A 20,555-nucleotide genomic window follows, 5' to 3' on the forward strand; every position below is an offset into this window, starting at 1 on the left:
CCTGTAGCACCTACCGGAATTTTACCTGATGACTTTTAATATATATACTTCTTACTGTAATTTTCATTTTTATTATTATATATTGCAATGCACCGCTGCCACGTATCAACAAATTTCACGACATATGCCGGTGATATTAAATCTGGTTTTGTCTATCAGGAACCTAGCAGACTTCAGAGCAAACAAGAGAAAATCTGCAGATGCTGGAAAGCCAAGCATCGCTCACAAAATATTGGAGGGAAACAACAGGCCAGGCAGTATCTATAGAAACGAGCACAGTCAACGTTTCAGGCCGGAACCCTTTGACAAGACTAAAGAAACAAGAGTGAGGAGTAAATTAAATCTGCTTCTCAGCTTTTTTTCTCCACCCTGGGAAAAGTCCCTGGATGCCCATCCAGTCTGTGCCTCTTATCATCTTGTATACCTGTACACCTCTGTCAAGTCACCTCACATCCTCATTCCCTCCAAAGAGAAACTCGTTCAACATATTTCATAAGACATCCTCTCTAATCCAGGCAGCATCTTTCTAAATCTCCTCTGCACCCTCTTTAAAGCTTCCTATAATGAGGCAACCTGAACTGAACCCAATACTCCGGGTGTGATCTAACAGGGGTTTTATAGAGCTACAACATTACCTGATGACTCTTAAACTCAATTCCCTGACCAATGAGGGTAAATAATTAACTGACTAAGGAAATAAAGTATTTGTTTCATCCTATCAAGTCTACCGCTTATCACCATTGTTATCGCGGTTTTAGCTAATTGGAGACAAACCTCCTCTTGTACGTTTAAGATGAATATTTTCCAAAGGCCCAACGGAATCAAAAGGGAAGGCTACACACGGGTTGGGGCGAGAGATATAAAAAGAAGTGTTCGCAGGCTTTCGGCTTTCACTACCAGCCCAATTGCATTGAGAGAGAAGGCCGTACACAGGCTGGAGTGGGCCATTTTAAAAAGACCATTCGCAGGCTTTCAGCTTTTCTCCAGCAGCCCAATCAAATCGAGAGAGAAGGTTACGCATAGTTCTGGGCGGGAGAGTGAAAAAGGCGGCTGCTGAGGCCAGGCTGCTGGGTATATTTAGGGTGGAGGTTGATAGGTTCTTGATTAGTTAGGTCATGAAAGGTTATGTGGAAAAAGTGGGAGAATGGGGTTAAGAGGGAAAATGGATTAGCTATGATGAAATGATGGAGCAGACTCGATGGGCCAAAGGGCATAATTCTGATCCTGTCTCTTATGGTTGCTTATGGTCTAACTCTTGACATTAGAATCTACCTCATTATGCCCCTTGCATCTTAATGTCTACCTGCACTTCCTTTTCTCTGTAACTACAAAGCAACAAGGAATGCACAACGGCAGCTATATTTCATTAGGAGATTGAGAGGATTTGGTATATCACCAAATACACTTGAAAAATTCTACAGATGGACCATGGAGAGCATTCTAACTAACTGCATCACCGTTTGGTATAGTGGTGGGGGGCGGGGGGAAGAAACTACTGCACAGGATCGAAGTAAGCTGCGGAGAGTTGTAAACTCAGTCAGCTCCATCATGGGCACCAGCCTCCATAGTATTCAGGACTTCTTCAAGGAGCCATGTCTCAAAAAGGCTGCATCCATCATTAAGGACCCCCAGCACCCAGGTCATGCCTTGCTGTCATTGCTATCATCAGGGAGGAGGTATAGGAGCCCGAAGGCACACACTCAACGATTCAGGAACAGCTTCTTCCCCTCTGCCATCCAATTTCCGAATGGACATTGGACCCATGAACACTACCTCAGTACTTTTTTATTTCTATTTTTGCACTATTTATTTCATTTAACTATTTAATATACAGTAGATACTCACTGTAATTCACATTTTTCCTCTAATATCATGTATTGCATTGTACTGCTGTTGCTAAGTTAACAAATTTCACAACATGTGCCAGTGATATTAAACCTGACTCTGGTTCTGTACCACAATGTCGTGCATCTGATATTGCTCTTTCCCATGTAAGAACTCACTGTTCTTAGGTTTTAAAATGATCTGTATGAATGGCTGGCAAAAACTAAGTTTTTCTCCATCCCTTAGTATATGTGATAATCATAAGCCAGCTCCAGTTTTAGAATCAGGCTTATTATCTCTGTCATATATGATGTGAAATGTGTTGTTTTGCAGCTGCAGTACATTGCAAAGACATAAAATTGCTATAACTTATAAAATAAACTGTGAAAAAAAAAGGATACATAGATGGGGACAGAAATCTGTTGACAGATGGGAAGTTGCTGTTCCTGAGATGTTGAATCTACTTCCTCACTCGCGATAGTAATGAGAAGAGAGCATCAGCCAGATGGTGAAAGTCCTTCATGATGGATGGCCCCTTCCTCAGGCACCGGCTCTCGAAGATGCTTTTCACGTGGGGAGGGTTGTTGCCGGGATAAAGCTGACTGAGTTTGCAAACCTCTGCAGTCTCTTGAAATTCACAGTTCTTAAGTTCAAAGTAAATTAGTTACCAAAATACATTCATCACCAAATGCAACCCTGAGATTCATTTACTTGTGGGCATACTCACAAGAAATCTATAGAATAATAGCCTAATAGTGTCAATGAGAGACCGTCCAACTAGGGTGATCAACCAGAGTGCAGAAGACAACAAACTGTGTAAATAAAAAAAGAATAAATAATAATAATAATAATAAATAACTAAGTAATAAATATTGAGAACAATAGGTGAACAGTCCTTGAAAGTGAGTCCAGTGGTTGTGGGAACATTTCAATGATGGGGCAAGTGAAGTTGAATGAAGTTTTATTCAAGAGCCTGATGGCTGAGGGGTAATAACTGTTCCTGAAACTGGTGGTGTTAGTCTTAAGGCTCCTATACCTTCTTCCTGATGGCAGCAACAAGAAGAGAGCATGTCCTTGGTGGTGGGGGTCCCTGAAGATGGACGCTTTCCTGCAACGGCATTTTGTGTAGATGTGCTCAATGGTTGAGAGGGCTTTACCCTCCCAACCACTGACTGGGCTGCATCCACTACTTTTTGCAGGATTTTCGTTCAACTTCATTAGTGCTTCGATACCAGGCTGCAATGCAGCCAGTCAATACACTCTCCACTAAACATCTACAGAAGGTAAACACGAGGAATTCTGCAGATGCTGGAAATTCAAGCAACACACATCAAAGTTGCTGGTGAACGCAGCAGGCCAGGCAGCATCTCTAGGAAGAGGTACAGTCAACGTTTCAGGCCGAGACCCTTCGTCAGACTAACTGAAGGAAGAGCTAGTTAGAGATTTCTTCCTTCAGTTAGCCCTGACGAAGGGTCTCGGCCTGAAACGTCGACTGCGCCTCTTCCTATAGATGCTGCTTGGCCTGCTGCGTTCACCAGCAACTTTGATCTACAGAAGATAGTCAGTTTTAGTGGACATGCAAAATTTCTGCAAAATCTGAAGGAACTAGATGCTTCCTTCATAATTTCACTTACAGGCCTGCTCCATGACAGTCCCTCTGAAATAATAACACCCAGGTATTTAAAGCTGCTAACACTGTCCAGCCCTGGACCTCCGATGAGGACTGGCTCATGGATTTCTGGTTCCCCTCCCCTGAAGTATATAGTCAGCTCTTTGGTCTCGTAAACAAAAAATAATCTGCAGATGCTGGGGGTTAAAGCAACACTCACAACACGCTGGAGGAACTCAGCAGGTCGGGCAGCATCCGTGGAAACGATGAGTCGACGTTTCGGGCCGGAACCCTTCGTCAGGATATAGCCCCTATGCCCCATAAGGCCTCTGCCCCTTCCCTCTACAGTCCTGACAAAGGGTTTCAGCCCAAAACGTCAACTCATCCTTTCCACGGATGCTGGCCGACCTGCTGAGTTCCTCCAGTGTGTTGTGAGTCCAGCTCTTTGGTCCTGCTGGCACCGAGTAAGAGGTTGTTGTAATGGCAGCACTCAGCCAGATTTACAAGCTCCCTTCCTCTATGCTGATTCATCGCCATCTTTGATTCAGCCTAAGACAGTGGTGTCTTCAGCAAACTCGAATATGGCATTGGAGCTGTGCTTAGCCACACACTCATTAGCGTTAAGTGAGTTGAGCAGAGATTCGGTGCATTGGAATCTCAAATTCCATGATATTCCGGCTTCTCTGGCCTTCTTCCAGTTCTGGCCTGAAACATTTTCTCTTGACCTCTTGTACGATAAGATGGAGTGTTGCCCTCACAATCCACCTCATTATTATTGCCTACCTGCACTGCATTTTCTCTGCAGATGCTATGCTTTATTCTGCATTATTCTTGCTTTGCCTTGTTCTGCTTCAATGCACTGTGCATCTGTGTGAACCGTATGCAAGACAAGCCTTTCACTCTATCATGGTGCATGTGACAATAATAAACCAATTCCAGTTGTTTCTCTCCCCACAGATGAAGCTCAGACTGCCGAGAAACTCCAGCATTGACTGTTTTTATGTTAGTTAAGAATAGAACGTTTACTCTGGTTAGTATATTCACAAAGTAGATAGGTTTTCCTGGCAGTCCAGGAAGTAAAGTTTTTCCTAGCAGGGCAGGAAGTAAACAGGTTTTCCTAGCAGTCCAGGAAGTAAGCAGGTTTTCCTAGCAGTCCAGGAGGTAGGCAGGTTTTCCTAGCAGTCCAGGAAGTAGGCAGGTTTTCCTAGCAGTCCAGAAAGTAGGCAGGTTTTCCTAGCAGTCCAGGAAGTAGGCAGGTTATTCCTAGCAGTCCAGGAAGTAGGCAGGTTATTCCAAGCAGTCCAGGAAGTAGGCAGGTTATTCCTAGCAGGCCAGGAAGTAGGCAGGTTATTCCTAGCAGTCCAGGAAGTAGGCAGGTTTTCCTAGCAGTCCAGGAAGTAGGCAGGTTATTCCTAGCAGTCCAGGAAGTAGACAGGTTTTCCTAGCAGTCCAGGAAGTAGGCAGGATTTCCTAGCAGTCCAGGAAGTGGCGGGTTATGCCAAGCAGTGCAGGAAACAGGCAGGTTTTCCTAGTGGTGTAAGAAGTAGGAAGGTAAATCCAAGCAATCCAGGAATTAGGGAGGTTTTCTTAGTGGTGTAAGAAGTAGGAAGGTAAATCCAAGCAATCCAGGAATTAGGGAGGTTTTCCGAACAGTCCAAGATGTAGATCAGGCTTTCCTAGCGGTCCAGTGTTTTTTTTTTGGACACTGTGACCAATCATCAGTTTGTTTTAAATAAAATAAATTGCTACCAGTTAGGGAATTAAACTCGAGATCTAAGGCCTGCTATCCATCGGAGGGACTTCAGAAATTCCCACATTCCTGTGGCTTTGGTAGCCTGCTGATATTCTCAGAGCAAGGTGAGATAAGAGTCATCACGCTAATCTTCGTCACGCTGCAGACCCACATCAGAAGTCGCTTAGGTGATGGAAAGAGTGACTGCGCTGTCTGGAACGTGTCTGCAGTCACCCCCAGCTGTCAGCACGGCAAGCGGCTGCCCCGACTGCTTGCCGACCTGAGATCATTTATTTTGCAATAAAATATCTCAACTCCTGCATTCACAAAGCTCCAGAAGATTAATTCAGCAAGGAGGCCAGTAAGAACTAGCTAAGAGTGAAGGGGACATTAATAATCTGCAGGAATCGCACTCTTCACAATACTAAACAGAGAGACAGGCTTTGCCTTTGATATTAATCAGCAGATGGTATTTAGTTACTGCACTCCAGGGAAAACAACTTAGGTTTCAGGATGGAGGCTGAACTCCTACACAGACAAGTAACTAAGCTGAATCATTTGGGTTAATTAATTTATTTATTTATTGCGATACAGTGCGGAATAGGCCCATCTCACCCTTCGAGCTGCGCTGTCCAGCCACCCCCGATTTAATCCTAGTCTACCCACAGGACAATTTACAATGACTAATGAACCTATCAATCGGTACATCTTTGAAGTTCAAAAAATATTAAACAGTGCCTGAAGACTAATATAGGCATCCGTTAGTCTCATGAGACCATGGATTTGTGCCTTGGAAGGTTTCCAGGGCGCAGGCCCGGGCAAGGTTGTATGGAAGACCAGCAGTTGTCCATGCTGCAAGTCTCCTCTCTCCACGCCACCGATGCTGACAAAAGGGAAGGGCATTAGGACTCATACAGCTTGGCACCGGTGTCATCGCAGAGCAATGTGTGGTTAAGTGCCTTGCTCAAGGACACAACACGCTGCCTCAGCTGAGGCTCGAACCAGCGACCTTCAGATCACTAGACCGACGCCTTAACCACTTGGCCACGTGCCAACACCTGAAGACTAAAGACAATGGAAATTTGGAGCAAGACACAAGACGAATGGAGGAACTCGGGGAAAATCTATGACAATGGAGGAATTCGGGACGTCCGTGTTACAGGTCAAGCCATCAGAAAGAAGTCCTGATGAAGGTGCTTAACCTGACGTGCTTGACTCCATTTCCCTCATAGATCATAAGCACAAGGGATTCTGCAGATGCTGGAAAGATTCTGGCTTCTTTCTGCTTCCTTTCCAGCCTTGACGAAGGTTTTGAACCTCAATCGTCATCTCTTTATTCATTTGATTCTGCCTGACCCACTGAGTTCTTCCAGCACCTTGTTTCTCTCTCTGGATTCCAGCATCTGCAGTCTCTTACTTTGTCGTGACCAGGTAAGTTTTTGTTCTCGTGTTGCAAGCAAAGCAAAGGCAGAGCAGCAAGTACATTAGGGGAGAGAAGAAGTTCCTTAATTTAGTGTTGCTGACCTGAGCGGTGAAAAAAGTTGGCAGGGCACAGAGAGGTTCCCCTGCATTTCTTCACCATAACACCTTGGAATCTTTCTTCTCATCCAAGAAGCAATGAGGCCATCCTTCAGCATGACACTGCAGCACCAGCCTCGATTTACCAGAACGTGATTTCAACCTGTATCAACCCATGTACGGCCTGAGCAATGAGGGAACAGCTGATGTAAATTATATAATAAAAGAAACTGTCGCGCACTCAAAGTCCAAGTAATTTTATTATCAAAGTACGTATATGTCACCATATACTACCCTGACATTCATTTTCTTGTGGGCATTCACAATAGAACAAAGCAGTACTAGAATCAATGAAAAACTACAATAAGTTTGGCCAACTACCAATGTACAAATACTGGGTAGATAGATTGATAGACAAGACAGATAGATAAGACAGATAGATAAATAGATAGAGAGACAGATAAGATAGATGGATAGATGGATAAATAGAAGATAAATTGATGGATAGATAGATAGATAGATAAATAGATAGATGGATCGATAGATAGATAGATAATTACTGAGAACGTGAATTGTAGGGTATTTGAAAGTGAGTCTGTAGGTTGTGGAATCAGTTCACAGTTGAGGTGAGTGAAGTTATCCACACTAGTTCAGGAGCCTGATGGTTGAAGGGTTAGAACTGTTCCTGAACCTGATGGTGTGGGATCTTAGCGCTCCTGTACCTCCTTCCTGACGGCAGCAGCAAGAAGAGAGCGTGTCCTGGATGGTGGGGGTCCTCGTTGGTGGACGCTCCTTGTAAAAGCATTCAAAGGTGGCGAGGACCTTTCCTGTGAGGGACAAGGTACTTTGCAGGCAAGTCAGACGGACAAAATGGACAGCACGCCAGAGAAGCCTGTCAAAAATGGCCGGCAAAATCAGTGCTGCTAATAACAGGATAGTCATGGGGTAACGTGAGCTAAAATTGGCTGGTCCCGTTTTACCAAGGACCATCGCAGTTGTTGTAAAGCATGCGCCACCATCCCATCTGTTTGGATCTGAGCCTAAATATGAGAGATGAAAGGTTATTGTTCTAACCCGCTGCGACACCCTGGCCCTTCTCATAAGCAGGCAAGTCAGAACATGACATACTGCATGTTTCAGCAGACACAGGTTATTTTGGAGAACTACGAATCGATTTGAAAACTAGAACCATTAAAAAGGTTTGATTGCTAATAAATTATACTCTGCACAATTTAATGAAGAACTATATTAATATTAAACAGTTACATTAACTGAAATAATTTTGCAGGCTTGGCCATCAACCCAAACTATTGAATGTCCAGTTTATTGGTTCATGGACGAAACTGACAGCAAGGGAACTGCTTCGCCCCGGTGTTTGCACCAATCAGGTCTTCACACACAGAGAGTTGTTTATTTTTTATTTATTTATTTTTATTTATTTACAGCGTGGAGTACGCCTCTCTGGTCCTTCAAGCTGTGCCGCCCAGCCATCCAATGATCTAGTCCCAGGACAATTTACAATGACTGATTAACCTACCAACCTCTGCATCTTTGGACTGTGGGAGGAGACTGGAGCACCCGGAGGCAACCAACGTGGTCACAGGGAGAATGTACAAACTCCTTACAGGCAGCAGCGGGAATTGAACCCGGGTTGCCTGTACTGTAAAGCGTTATGCCAGCCACAACAATACCGTGCCGCTCACGGTACCTGGAATAATGGTGCTTGGATTACACTGCCTGGGGTGGTAGTAGAGGCAGATAAAGTTCAAAGTTCAAAGTTCATATATTATCAAAGTATGTAAGCCATCCGTTAGTCTCGTGAGACCATGGATTTGCGCCTTGGAAGCTCTCCTGGGTGCAAGCCTGGGCAAGGTTGTATGGAAGACCAGCAGTTGCCCATGCTGCAAGTCTCCCCTCTCCACGACACCAATGTTGTCCAAGGGAAGGGCATTAGGACCCATACAGCTTGACACCAGTGTCGTCACAGAGCTGTGTGTTGTTAAGTGCCTTGCTCAAGGACACAACACGTTCCCTCGGCTGGGGCTCAAACTAACGACCTTCAGATCACTAGACGAACGCCTTAACCACTTGGCCATGCGCCAACATCTAAGTATAGTATCAAAGTATGTATACTATATACAACCTTGAGATTCGTCTCCTTGCAGGCAGCCACAAAACGAAGAAACCCGATAGAATCCACTGAAAAAAAGACCACCAAACACCCAATGTGCAGAAAAAAAAGCAAACCGTGCAAACAATAAAAGTAAGTAAATAGATTCAGGATCCCGTTAGTTGTAGGCTACAGCCTTAGCTCCGCGCAGAGACTAGTAAACCTCGCCGAGCGGCGAGCTGAACAGCGGCCCATCCCTCGCTTCCAGACCCAACATATTGATTTTTTTTTGATCTGACCCGGTGCTTAAATCGGCAAACCTGGCTAGGGACTTTTAAGAGATGTTTGGATAGGCACATGACTGTGAGGAAACTGGAAGGCTTTCGACATAATGTAGGCAGGACAAAATTAGTTTAGTTGGCCATTTGATTAGTTACTGAGTTGGTTCAGCACAACATCGTGGGCCTGCTTATGTGCTGTGCTGTTCTACATCCTATAGTCTCCTGTCCCGGCACCACCTGGTGCAGCCCCCAGGGACGAGGCACGGGAGGTGGATTGGGAGAGAAACAAAGGCACTGTAGCTGTGCTGGAATCTCTGCTGGGATGAGGGCTGGCCCCTGCAAGCCGGTTGTCCTGTTGGTGCTGCTGGAGGGCAAGCTGGATCGCCCTTGTCTGCGGCTGACCCAGAGGGAGATGAGGAACTGCTGCGTGCTTGTTCTTGCAGAAACATGGCTCCAGGACAACATCCCACGCACCATCAACCTTCAGGCCCTGCTACTCAGGGACTTGCGCTGATATTATTTTTGTAACTGTGTGTACCATCATAACAATATGTGCTGCGTGCTGTGTGTGACTGTATGTACCACGCCTTGCACCTTGGTCCCAGAGGGAAACTGTTTCATTTAGCTGTATACACATGTAAGGTTGAATGACAATTAAACTTGAACTTTTCCTGTGCTTATAATTGCACCATCCTGATCCAGCTTCGTGATGAACATGAATTAAAACATATTTATTTCACTTGATTAAGTCTATTGTTCTTCTCAGCTGAATACTCTTCTCCGGATACTTCAGATACAGTCTGTAGTTATTAAACATCTGACAGCTTCTTCACAGCAGAGCTAATTAAATAAATTAGATCCAATCAGCCGCAAATATAAACCCTAATAAGCTTTCTAGTATAAAGCATGGGGGAAGGGCTGATTTTAACTTTGACTCAAATGCAAGTGACACAGCATCACCCAGTATATCCAGGAGAACGTAAGCTTTAGCAGCACCGTAGATTCTCCATATGGTATGATTTAAGAACAGTGTTTGCATTTATATGAAGGCTATTTCTCACTCAAACCTCTCAAGGGTGAAAGGTTTGGGTACTATATCTATGAAAGGATGTGCTGGCATTTAAACTTTGTGCAGGCAAAATGAATCAAAAATCTCCAAGACCCTGGCCTCAATACCGCCTTGTGCAATTGGATCCTCGGTTTCCTCACTTGCAGACCCTAGTCCGTTCGGACTGGCAGTGGCATCTCCTCCACCATCTCCATCGGCACAGGTGCACCACATAGCCGGCTGGTGGTCTAGTGGCATCAGAATCGGACCTTGAGGTGAGCAGTCCCGGGTTCGAATCCAGCCGGCTCCTTGTGCGCTTCCCATCCGTGCTGGGTTGAGCATCGAGATAGCAACTCGGCCTCATTAAAAAAACATGCTAAATCAATGGCAAGGTTGCTTCCCAGCGTGCCCAGAAGGTGCGGAGAAGAATAACAAAAACAAAAACAGGTGCACCATAAGCGTGCATGCTTAGCCCCTGCTCTACTTTAGTCTCTCCCGAGCCTTTGTGGCCCATCAGGCCAGTGCTTACTCCGGTTTCTGTGGCGTGAAGCGACTGAGAGTACAAGACTCCCCCCCCCCACCCCCGCAGATAGGGCGACAGTCTATCGCGAGGTTAACCCCCAGCATTTGCTGGTACCCATTCTCAGCTGGGTGGACTGGAGCAGTGTGTGGTTAAGTGCCTTGCTCATAGACACAACACGCTGCCTTGGCCAAGACTCGAACCCACGACCTTCAGATCGTGAGCCCAACGCCCTAACCACTTGGCCACACGTCACACCCTGCTCTACTTGCTTTATGTTTAAAACTGTGTGGCTAAGCACAGCTCCAATGCCATATTCAGGTTTGCTGCCAACACCATTGTCACTGGATAAATCAAAGGTGGTGATGAATCAGCATACAGAAGCGAGATTGAAAGTCTGGCTGAGAGGTACCAGAACTACCTCTTACTCAATATCTGCAAAGCCAAGGAGCTGATTGTTGACTTCAACAGGAGGGCACCAGAAGTTCATGAGCTAGTCCTCACCAGAGGAACAGAAGTGGAGAGGGTCAGAAACTTCAAATTCCTTGGTGTTATTTCAGAGGATCTGTCCTGGGCCCAGCAAACAAGTGCAATTACAAAGAAAGCATGGCAGTGCCTCTGCTTAGGAGTCTGCGAAGATTCAGCATGGTGTCTAAGACTTTGAAAAACTTCTATAGGTGTGCAGTGGAGAATATATCACCTGGTTGCATCACAGCCTGGAATGGAAATACCAGTGCCCTTGAACAGAAAATCATACAAGAAGTAGTGGATACAGCCCAGTCTATCTTGGGTAGACCTACATTGAGCACGTCTACATGAAACGCCATCGCACAAAACCTGCATCCACCATGTGGACCACCCCGCCTCGCTCTCATCACCATCACCCAGGACATGATCTCTTCTCACTGCCACTATCGGGAAGGAGGTACAGGAGCCTCAGGACTCGCACCTGCAGGATCGGGAACAGTTACCACCCCTCAACCATCAGGCTCTTGAATAAAAGGGGACAGCGTCACTCAACCTCACTTGCCCCATCCTTGAAATGTTCCCACAACCCATGGACTCATTTTCAAGGACTCTTCATCTCATGTTCTTGATATTTATTGCGTATTTATTTATATATTTATTTATTATTTCTTCCTTTTTGTACTTGCACAGTTTGTTCTATTTTGCAGATTGGTTTGACACCCAAGTTGGTGAGGTCTTTCATTGATCCTATATTGATTATTATTCTGTTATGGATTTATTGAGTATGTCCACAGGGAAATAAATTTGACAACATATATGTGGCAAATTTACTTTGAACTTTTGCACATTGACCTAGTGAGTCCAGAGGGAGTATACCAGAATGATCCTAGGAAACTAAGGGTTAATATCTTCAGAGTGTTTGATGGCTCTGAGCCTGTACTCACTGGAGTTTAGGAGAATGAGGGGGATCTCAATGAACCCTGTCGAATGTTAAAAGGCCCAGATGCAAGTCATTGTGTATATTTAAAGTGATTGTTGATTAGAAAGAGCGTCAAAGGTTATAGTGAGAAGGCAGAAGAATGGGGTTGAGAGGGAAACTAAATCAACCATAATCGAATAGTGGAGCAGACTCAATGGGCTGAATGGCCTAATTTTGCTCCAATCTCTTATGGTGTTATGGGTGCTTAATGAAATTTTTTTTCTGAATGTCATGGACTGCATATACATGAGTAAATTTGACGGCAAAGAGACAGGTAACCAGCCAGGACAAGTCCTCTTCTCCATCATACTACCATCATGGAGGATGTACAGGAACCTAAAGATCCACACTCAACAATTCAGAAACATTTTCATCCCTTCCACAATCAGATTTTTGAACAGGCCTTGAAACAGATATAGGAGCAGAATTAGGCCATCTGGCCCATCGAGTCTGCTCCACCATTTCATCATGGCTGATCCAATTTTCCTCCCAACCCCTGCCTTAAATATAACATAAAGACTTGGCCTCTACAGCTGTCTGTGGCAAAGAATTCCACAGATTTACCACTCTCTGGTTAAAGAAATTCCTCCCCATCTCCCCTCTATTCTGAAGCTGTGTTCTCTGGTCTTAGATTTTCCCACCATAGGAAATATCCTCTCCACATCCACTCTATCAAGGCCTTTCACCATTCAATAGGTTTCAACAAAGTCACCCCTCATTCTTCTGAACCCTAGTGAATATCGGCCCAGAGCCATCAAATGCTCCTCCTATGACAAGCCATTCAATCCTGAAATCGTTTTCATGAACCTCCTTTGAAACCTCTCCAGTTTCAGCACATCCTTTCTTAGATAAGAGGCCCAAACCTGTTCACAGTACTCCATGAGTTTGCACCAGTGCTTGATAAAGCTTCGACATTACATCCTCACTTTCATATTCTGGTCCTCTTGAAATGAATGCTAACATTGCAATTGCCTTCCTCAGCACAAAGACCAAGATAGAGTGAACAAGGAGAGGATGTTTCCAATAGTGAGACAGTCTGTGACCAGAGGGCACAGCCTCAGAATAGAGGGATGTCCCTTTAGAACTGAGATGAGGAGGAATTTCTTTAGCCAGAGGATGGTGAATCTGTGGAGAGGGCTGTGGAGACCAAGTCATTGGGTATATTTAAGGTGGAGATTGACAGGTTCTTGATTAGTCAGGGCATCTAAGGTTACGGGGAGAGGGCAGGAGAATGGGGTTGAGAGGGATAGTAAATCAGCCATGATGGAATGGCTGAGCAGACTCGATGGGCTGAATGGCCTAACTTGGCTCCTATGTCTTAATTCAGTTCTAATGTCTTGTGGTCTTTTATTTGCACTATTTAGTTATTTTGTAATTTATAGTAACTTTATTTATTTAATCTTTTATTGACATACAGCACAGAACAGGCCCTTCCATCCCTTCAAGCCACACCACCCAGCAACCCCGAATTTAACCCTATCTGAATCATAGGGCAATTTACAATAATCAGCCAACCTACAAACTGGTACAGCCTTGGTACTGTAGGAGGAAACCGAACCACCGGGGAGCGGGGGAAAACACATGTGGTCACGTGCAAACTCCTCCCAGGCACCGGCAGGAATTGAACCTGGGTCGCCTGCACCGTAATCTGCTGTGCTAACCCACTATGCCACCGTGCCACCCCTTTGCTCTAAACTGCTGCTGTTAAATGACAAATTCCATGTCATTTCTGTCAGTGGTAATAAATCCAATTCTGATTCTAACTGGTTAATCCAATTTGGTTGAGAAATTATATCAAGTATACCTGAAAAACTTCCTTTATCTGCCGGGTATTTTCAGCAAATTTATAATTGCTATTGAGAGATCAATCTTTCTAGTTAGCCTCCTCACCCTCCCACCCGCTGAACCGTAAACACTTTAAAACACCTTTCACAATGGTGTTTACATTGTAAATACATTCTGGTATTTATTTATTAAAGCAAATTTTATTCTATATCTGTTCTTTAACCTCAAACTTATCTTCATATAATTCTTTATTCCTTATAATTGTTGAATGTTAGTGTAACACACACAAAATGCTGGAGGAACTCAGCAGGTCAGGCAACATCTATGGAGAGGATTGGAAAGGAAGGGGGAAGAAACCAGAGGCAGAAGTGGTGGGGGGGATGGGGAAGCTGGCAGGTGATAGGTGAGACCAGGTGAGGGGGATGCAGTGAGACACTGGGAGTTGATAGGTGAGATCAGGTGAGAGGGAAAGTGGGTTGGTGGGGGAGGGGGGATAAAATGGAACACTGGAAGGTGATAGGTTAGACCAGGTGAGGGGGAAGGTGAATGGGCAGGTGAGGGGGATGCAGTGTGACACTGGCAGGTGATAGGTGAGACCAGGTGAGGGGGATGCAGTGAGACACTGGCAAGTGATAGGTGAGACCAGGTGAGGGGGATGCAGTGAGACACTGGCAGGTGATAGGTGAGACCAGGTGAGGGGGATGCAGGGCGACACTGGCAAGTGATAGGTGAGACCAAGTGAGGGAGGTACAGTGAGACACTGGCACGTGATAGGTGAGACCAGGTGAGGGGGATGCAGTGCGACACTGGCAGGTGATAGGTTAGACCAGGTGAGGGGGATGCAGTGAGACACTGGCAGGCGATAGGTGAGACCAGGTGAGGGGGATGCAGTGAGACACTGGCAGGCGATAGGTGAGACCAGGTGAGGGGGATGCAGTGAGACACTGGCAGGTGATAGGTGAGACCAGGTGAGGGGGAGAGGGAATGAAGTGAGACACTGGCAGGTGATAGGTGAGACCAGGTGAAGGAAAAGGTGGGTGGGTGGTGGAGGGGGTTGCAGTGAAACACTGGGGAGTGATAGGTGAGACCAGGTGAGGGGGATGCAGTGAGACATTGTGAGGTGATAGGTGAGACCAGGTGAGGGGGAGGGGGAATGAAGTGAGAAGCTGGGAGGTGATAGGTGAGACCAGGTGAGGGGGAAGGTGGGTGGGGAAGGGGGGATGAAGTGAGAAGCTGGGAGGTGATAAGTTGGAAAAGGTGAGGGCTAAAGAAGAAGAAATCTGTTAGGAGAGGAGAGTGGACCATAGGTGAAAGGGAAGAAAGGGGGGACCAGGGCAAGTTGATAGCCGGGTGAGGAGAAAAGAGGGGGTTAAGAAGGGAGCTTGAATGGGGAATAGAAAAGGACAGAAGGGGTGGTGGAGAAAGCATTTTGTGTGTGTTACTCTGGATTTCCAGCACCTGCAGGATCCCTTGTGTTTATGATTGCTGAATGTTGTTGTACTTTATTAAGGACCTCCAGCACCCAGGGCATGCCCTTTTCTCACTGTTACCATCAGATAGGAGATACAGAAGACCGAAGGCACACACTCAGCGATTCAGGAACAGCTTCTTCCCCTCCGCCATCCGATTCCTAAATGGACGTTGAAGCTTTGGACACTACCTCACTTTTTTTAATAGGCAGTATTTCTGTTTTTGCACATTTTTAAAATCTATTCAATATGAGTAATTGATTTACTTGTTGATTTATTATTATGTTTTATTTTATTTACTATTTTTTTCTCTCTCTGCTGTTACATTGAACTGCTGCTGCTAAGTTAACAAATTTCATGTCACATGCCGGTGAAAATAAACCGGATTCTGAATACTGATTCTGATTCCTTTTGTTAGATGTCACACCAAAACACACGGCAAATTCCAAATACATGTAAATGTATATAGCAAATCAAATTGACCCTTGACCCTGCTGGCAGGATCAATGGTCAACCTGAATTAGTTGTGTGGAATTAGTGGTGTGGTGAGGCCTCAAAGACTCCAGTGTATTATACACTAACCAAAGTCAAATCACTTGGAAAATAGGGCATTGGAAAAAAAAGTCACTGAATCTTATCCTAATGAAAACAGTTGTGTATAAACTATGTGCACACAACCAATTTCACAGTAGTGAATTCACCAAGCATGATTGACTAAAGAATTATCCAATCACCGCCAATCTGCTGGCTGTGACCTCATCGTTTTGGGTCAAGAATTGGCTATTTATGGACACTTTGACAAAATGATCAAACTATTGGCCTAGCAACCAGAGATCCGGAAACAGGAGTTCAAATCTGACAGGCTCAAAGTGTGTCGATGCGACAGGCCTCAAGACTTAGAGCGAGGGATGGGCCGATGTTTGCACAATTTAAACTCTGGGCCAGGTGAAAAGGCCAGGTGTCAGCCCCAGAAGCGAGAGCTGGGCCAGTTCTGTTCACGATTCTGCAACGATTACCCCACTCTTCGCTGCACGGATGCTGAGGCTCTGGCCTACTCCGGCTGCTCCAGGTTCCGTGTCTGTGAGATCCACTGTATGATGATCTGAGGCTGAGGCTGTGGCCTGCTCTGGGCTTCGTGTTTACGGGCTGAGTGTTCTTTCATTCTGAATGCTGTTGCTTGCTTTTATTGTTTGTACTGCTGTAGCGCGGATGAAATCACTGGAGAGACAGAGTCACTGGTAGATACAAAGCAGCTTCTTTATTTGACACAGCAAGGTACAGCAGGCATCATACAGACGGAGACGCTTTCGGTAGAAAGGTCTGCTAGCCCAATGTGGGCTCAATATTTATATGCTAAACAAAAGGACAACCGCAACTTAAAAAGTTATAGACAATGCATAGACAATGCTTCCTTTTGAAGCTACATACAAACATCACACCTTCTGACGTCATCCTTTCCTCCCGATGCCAACATGTCTGGGTTGGTATCCACAGCCTTTAGGAATGCAAGTTAAATCCACAATACATTTATTTGGCATTTTACTTGCTAACATAGAGGACAATTAATATTATAAAGTATAGATAATACTGTCTTCAAAACTACCTGTAAACTTCACACTTCCATATGCAGCATCTGGCTAGTATCCCGATATTCACAACTTTTAGGAAGTGCATTGTTGTGAACTCAATTCACAGTACTTTGGCAAATAGAAGATTGGTGGCCAGAGTCATTTAAGTGTAAATGAATCATCTACCCAAAAACTCACTCTAACAGTACAATTTGTGTTTTTTTCTCTATCTCTGCATATTAGGTGTTTGTTTTTTTTATGAATAGGTTTTCACAAGTTTCTTATTTTATGGCTGCCTGTAAGGCTACGCATCTCAAGGTTGTCTAATTTATGCATCCTTTGATAATGAATGTAATTTGAACTCTGTCAGATGGGGAGTTTCAGTTTAAAGAAGGAAATCTGGTCTGAGGTAACACGATTTTTTTAAACTCTCCTGGATCACTTACAACCTTCTGGGAAGGAATTCCACCTTCCTTACATTGGCTAGCCCACATGGGAGGGTTATGAAGATGTATGGTCCAGGTGCGAGTCGCTGGGACTAGGCATGGACTAGATGGGCCAAAGGGCCTGTTTCTGTGCAGTGGAACTCTTTGTGATCTGCAGATTTACCATTGTAGTAGCCTCATAATAATTTTGTGGCCATTTCCCTCAGGAGACTGTTAAGAAATTCAGCATGTTCCCCTAGATCACTACCAATTTTTCTAGGTGCTCTATAGAAAGGAACTTCTCCAGATATATCGCGACTTGGTATGGCAACTGCTCGGAGGAAACTGCAGCACCTCGGACACAGTTCAGCACATCATCAAGACCAGCCGCCCGTCCATCGACTCCGTCTACACTTCTCAGTGCCTCAAAGATCCCTCCATCTCAGAACATTCTCTCATCTCCCTCCTCCCACCAGGCAGGAGAGACAAAACCCTGAAAATGCCTGCCACCAGACTTCAGGACAGCTTCTATCGCGCTGTTGTGAGACCATTGAATGTACCTCTTGTACAACAAGATAGAATCTTGACCTCACAATCTACCTCACCATGGCCCTTGCACTTTATTATCTGTCTGCACTTTCTCTGTAATTGTGACACTTTATTCCACATGCCCACTCTCCCCGCCCATCGGGGTATCATCAGAAAGCACTGTCTAAAGGAAAACAACACCTATCATTGAAGATCGCCACAATTCAGGCCATGCCATCGTCTCACAGCTGCCATCAGGCTGGAGGAACAGAAGCTTGAAGTTCAAAGCTACTTGCCTTCAACCATTCAGTTCTAAAACCATCCTGGACAGCCCTAACCACTATAGTTTAGCAACGCGATGACACTTTGATCAGTTTGCACCTAAATGCACTTTACCTGATCTAATTATGTTCTTTATTTTAAAAATTGTATAGAGTTTCTGTTCAATTCATATTTTTTCTTGTGAATGCTGCTTCTGATTCCACATGCCTGTGATGCTGCTGCAAATAAGTTTTTTTTATTGCACCTGTGCACTCATCGACTTGAGCACAAGACAAAAAATTCGACTCTTGACACTTACGATCTCGATGCACTGATGCAGTGAAATGATCTGTATGGATGGCTTGCAAAGCAAAGTTTTTCATTGTACCTCAGTTGTCATCATCATTATGTGCCGGGACATATGACATCATCATTACGTGCCATGTCTAATGACATAGGCGATCATGTTCTTTCCATGAACATGATTGTTCTTGGCCATTTTTTCTACAGAAGTGGTTTGCCATTGTCTTCTTCTGGGCAGTGTCTTTTCAAGATGGGCAACCCCAGCCACAGTCAATACTCTTCAGAGATTGTTCAAAGTTCAAAGTAAATTTTATTTTTGAAGTACATATATGTCACCACATACAACCCTGAGATTCTTTTTTCCTGCGGAAATTCGCAGCAATCTTATATAATGGAAGATCAAGAGAGCACGGAAGACAACATACTGTGCAAATGGAAATATAAATTAATAGCAATAAATAACAAGAGAATAAAATAACAAGGTAAAGAGTCCATAAAGTGAGGTCATTGTTTGTGGGAACACCTCAATAGATGAGTGTAATTATCCTCTTTTGTTCAAGAGTCTGATGGTTGAGGGGTAGGAACTGTTCTTGAACCTGGTGGTGCGAGCCCTGAGGCTCTTGTACCTTCTACCTGATGCCAGGAGTGAAAAAAGAGCATGATGTGCATAGTGTGTATTTTTGATGATGGATGCTGCTTTCCTACGACAGCGTTTCATGTAGGTTGTCTGCCTGGCGTCAGTGGTCGCATACCCAGGACGTGATATGCACCAACTGCTCGTACGACCACCCACCACCTGCTCCCATGGCTTCACGTGACCCTGCTCGGGAGGTTGAAGCAGGTGCTACACCTTGCCCAAGGGTGACCTACATGCTAGTGGAGGGAAGGGGTGCCTTACACCTCCTTTGGTAGAGACGTATCTCCACCCCGCCTCCCATGTACCTCAGTACATGTGACAACAATAAAGTGGTTTGCTCTATGAGTGCTGTCCAAGTCCTGTGAAGAAATTCAGAAATGGAGTTAGCCACTCTGGTTTGGTCTGCCATTCACTGAGATCACAGCATGTCTGAATTTGAATAGAGAGGGCCACTGGTTTCAGTGCTTGAACCGAAGTGTAATACCCTGTATAATTCAGTGTTTGAACCAAGGTGCAACAACAAATTACAATTCAGTGTTTGAACCAAGGTGCAACAACAAATTATAATTCAGTGTTTGAACCAAGGTGCACCACCCTTTATAATTTAGTGTTTGAACCAAGGTATGACACCCTTTCCTCCAAGGGAATTACAATCTTGTCATAGGGTTTGGAGGCTTGTGTGCCTCACTGACCTGGAGAGCTATGTTGGCTGGAGTCAGGGCTTTGTGCTTTGGCTCTTGGTAGGGTCACCCATGCCAAACAGGTCAAAGGGTAGAGGCTGGACTAAGAGTGGTCCACCAGTCCTCCAGGTTTGGGGATTCAGCTCAGAGTTAACAACTCCAGTCAAAAAAATTGTTATGGAATCTCTTCAAACTCCTAATGAAGTATAAATGCTGTCTTGCTTTCTTTGTAGCTGCATCGATATGTTGGGACCAGGTTCGGTCCTCAGAGATCTTTACACCCAAGAACTTGAAACTGCTCACACTCTCCACTTCTGATCCCTCTGAGGATTGGTATGTGTTCCTTCGTCTTTCCCTTCCTGAAGTCCACAATCAGCTCTTTCGTCTTACTGACGTCGAGTGCCAGGTTGTTGCTGTGGCACCATTCCACTAGTTGGCATATCTCACTCCTGTACGCCCTCTCGTCACCATCTAAGATTCTACCTGCAATGGTTGTAACATCAGCAAATTTATAGATGGCATTTGAGCTACACCTAGCCACACAGTCATGGGTATAGAGAGAGTAGAGCAGTGGGCTAATCACACATCCCAGAGGTGCGTCAGTGTTAATCATTAGCGAGGAGGAGATATTATCACCAATCTGCACAGATTGTGGTCTTCCGGTTGTGATGTTCATAAAGCATCTCATCCAAAGCAATGTATCAGGTGCTGATCTATGGGGTTCGGCAGAATAATAGTCCAGTAAGGACTAGATGGGCCGATAGGCCTGTTTCTGTTCTGCATCCCCAAAATTTTCCTCTCAATATTGCC

This window comes from Mobula hypostoma, chromosome 28 (genome assembly GCF_963921235.1).
Source record: "Mobula hypostoma chromosome 28, sMobHyp1.1, whole genome shotgun sequence".
NCBI classification, from domain to species: domain Eukaryota; kingdom Metazoa; phylum Chordata; class Chondrichthyes; order Myliobatiformes; family Myliobatidae; genus Mobula; species Mobula hypostoma.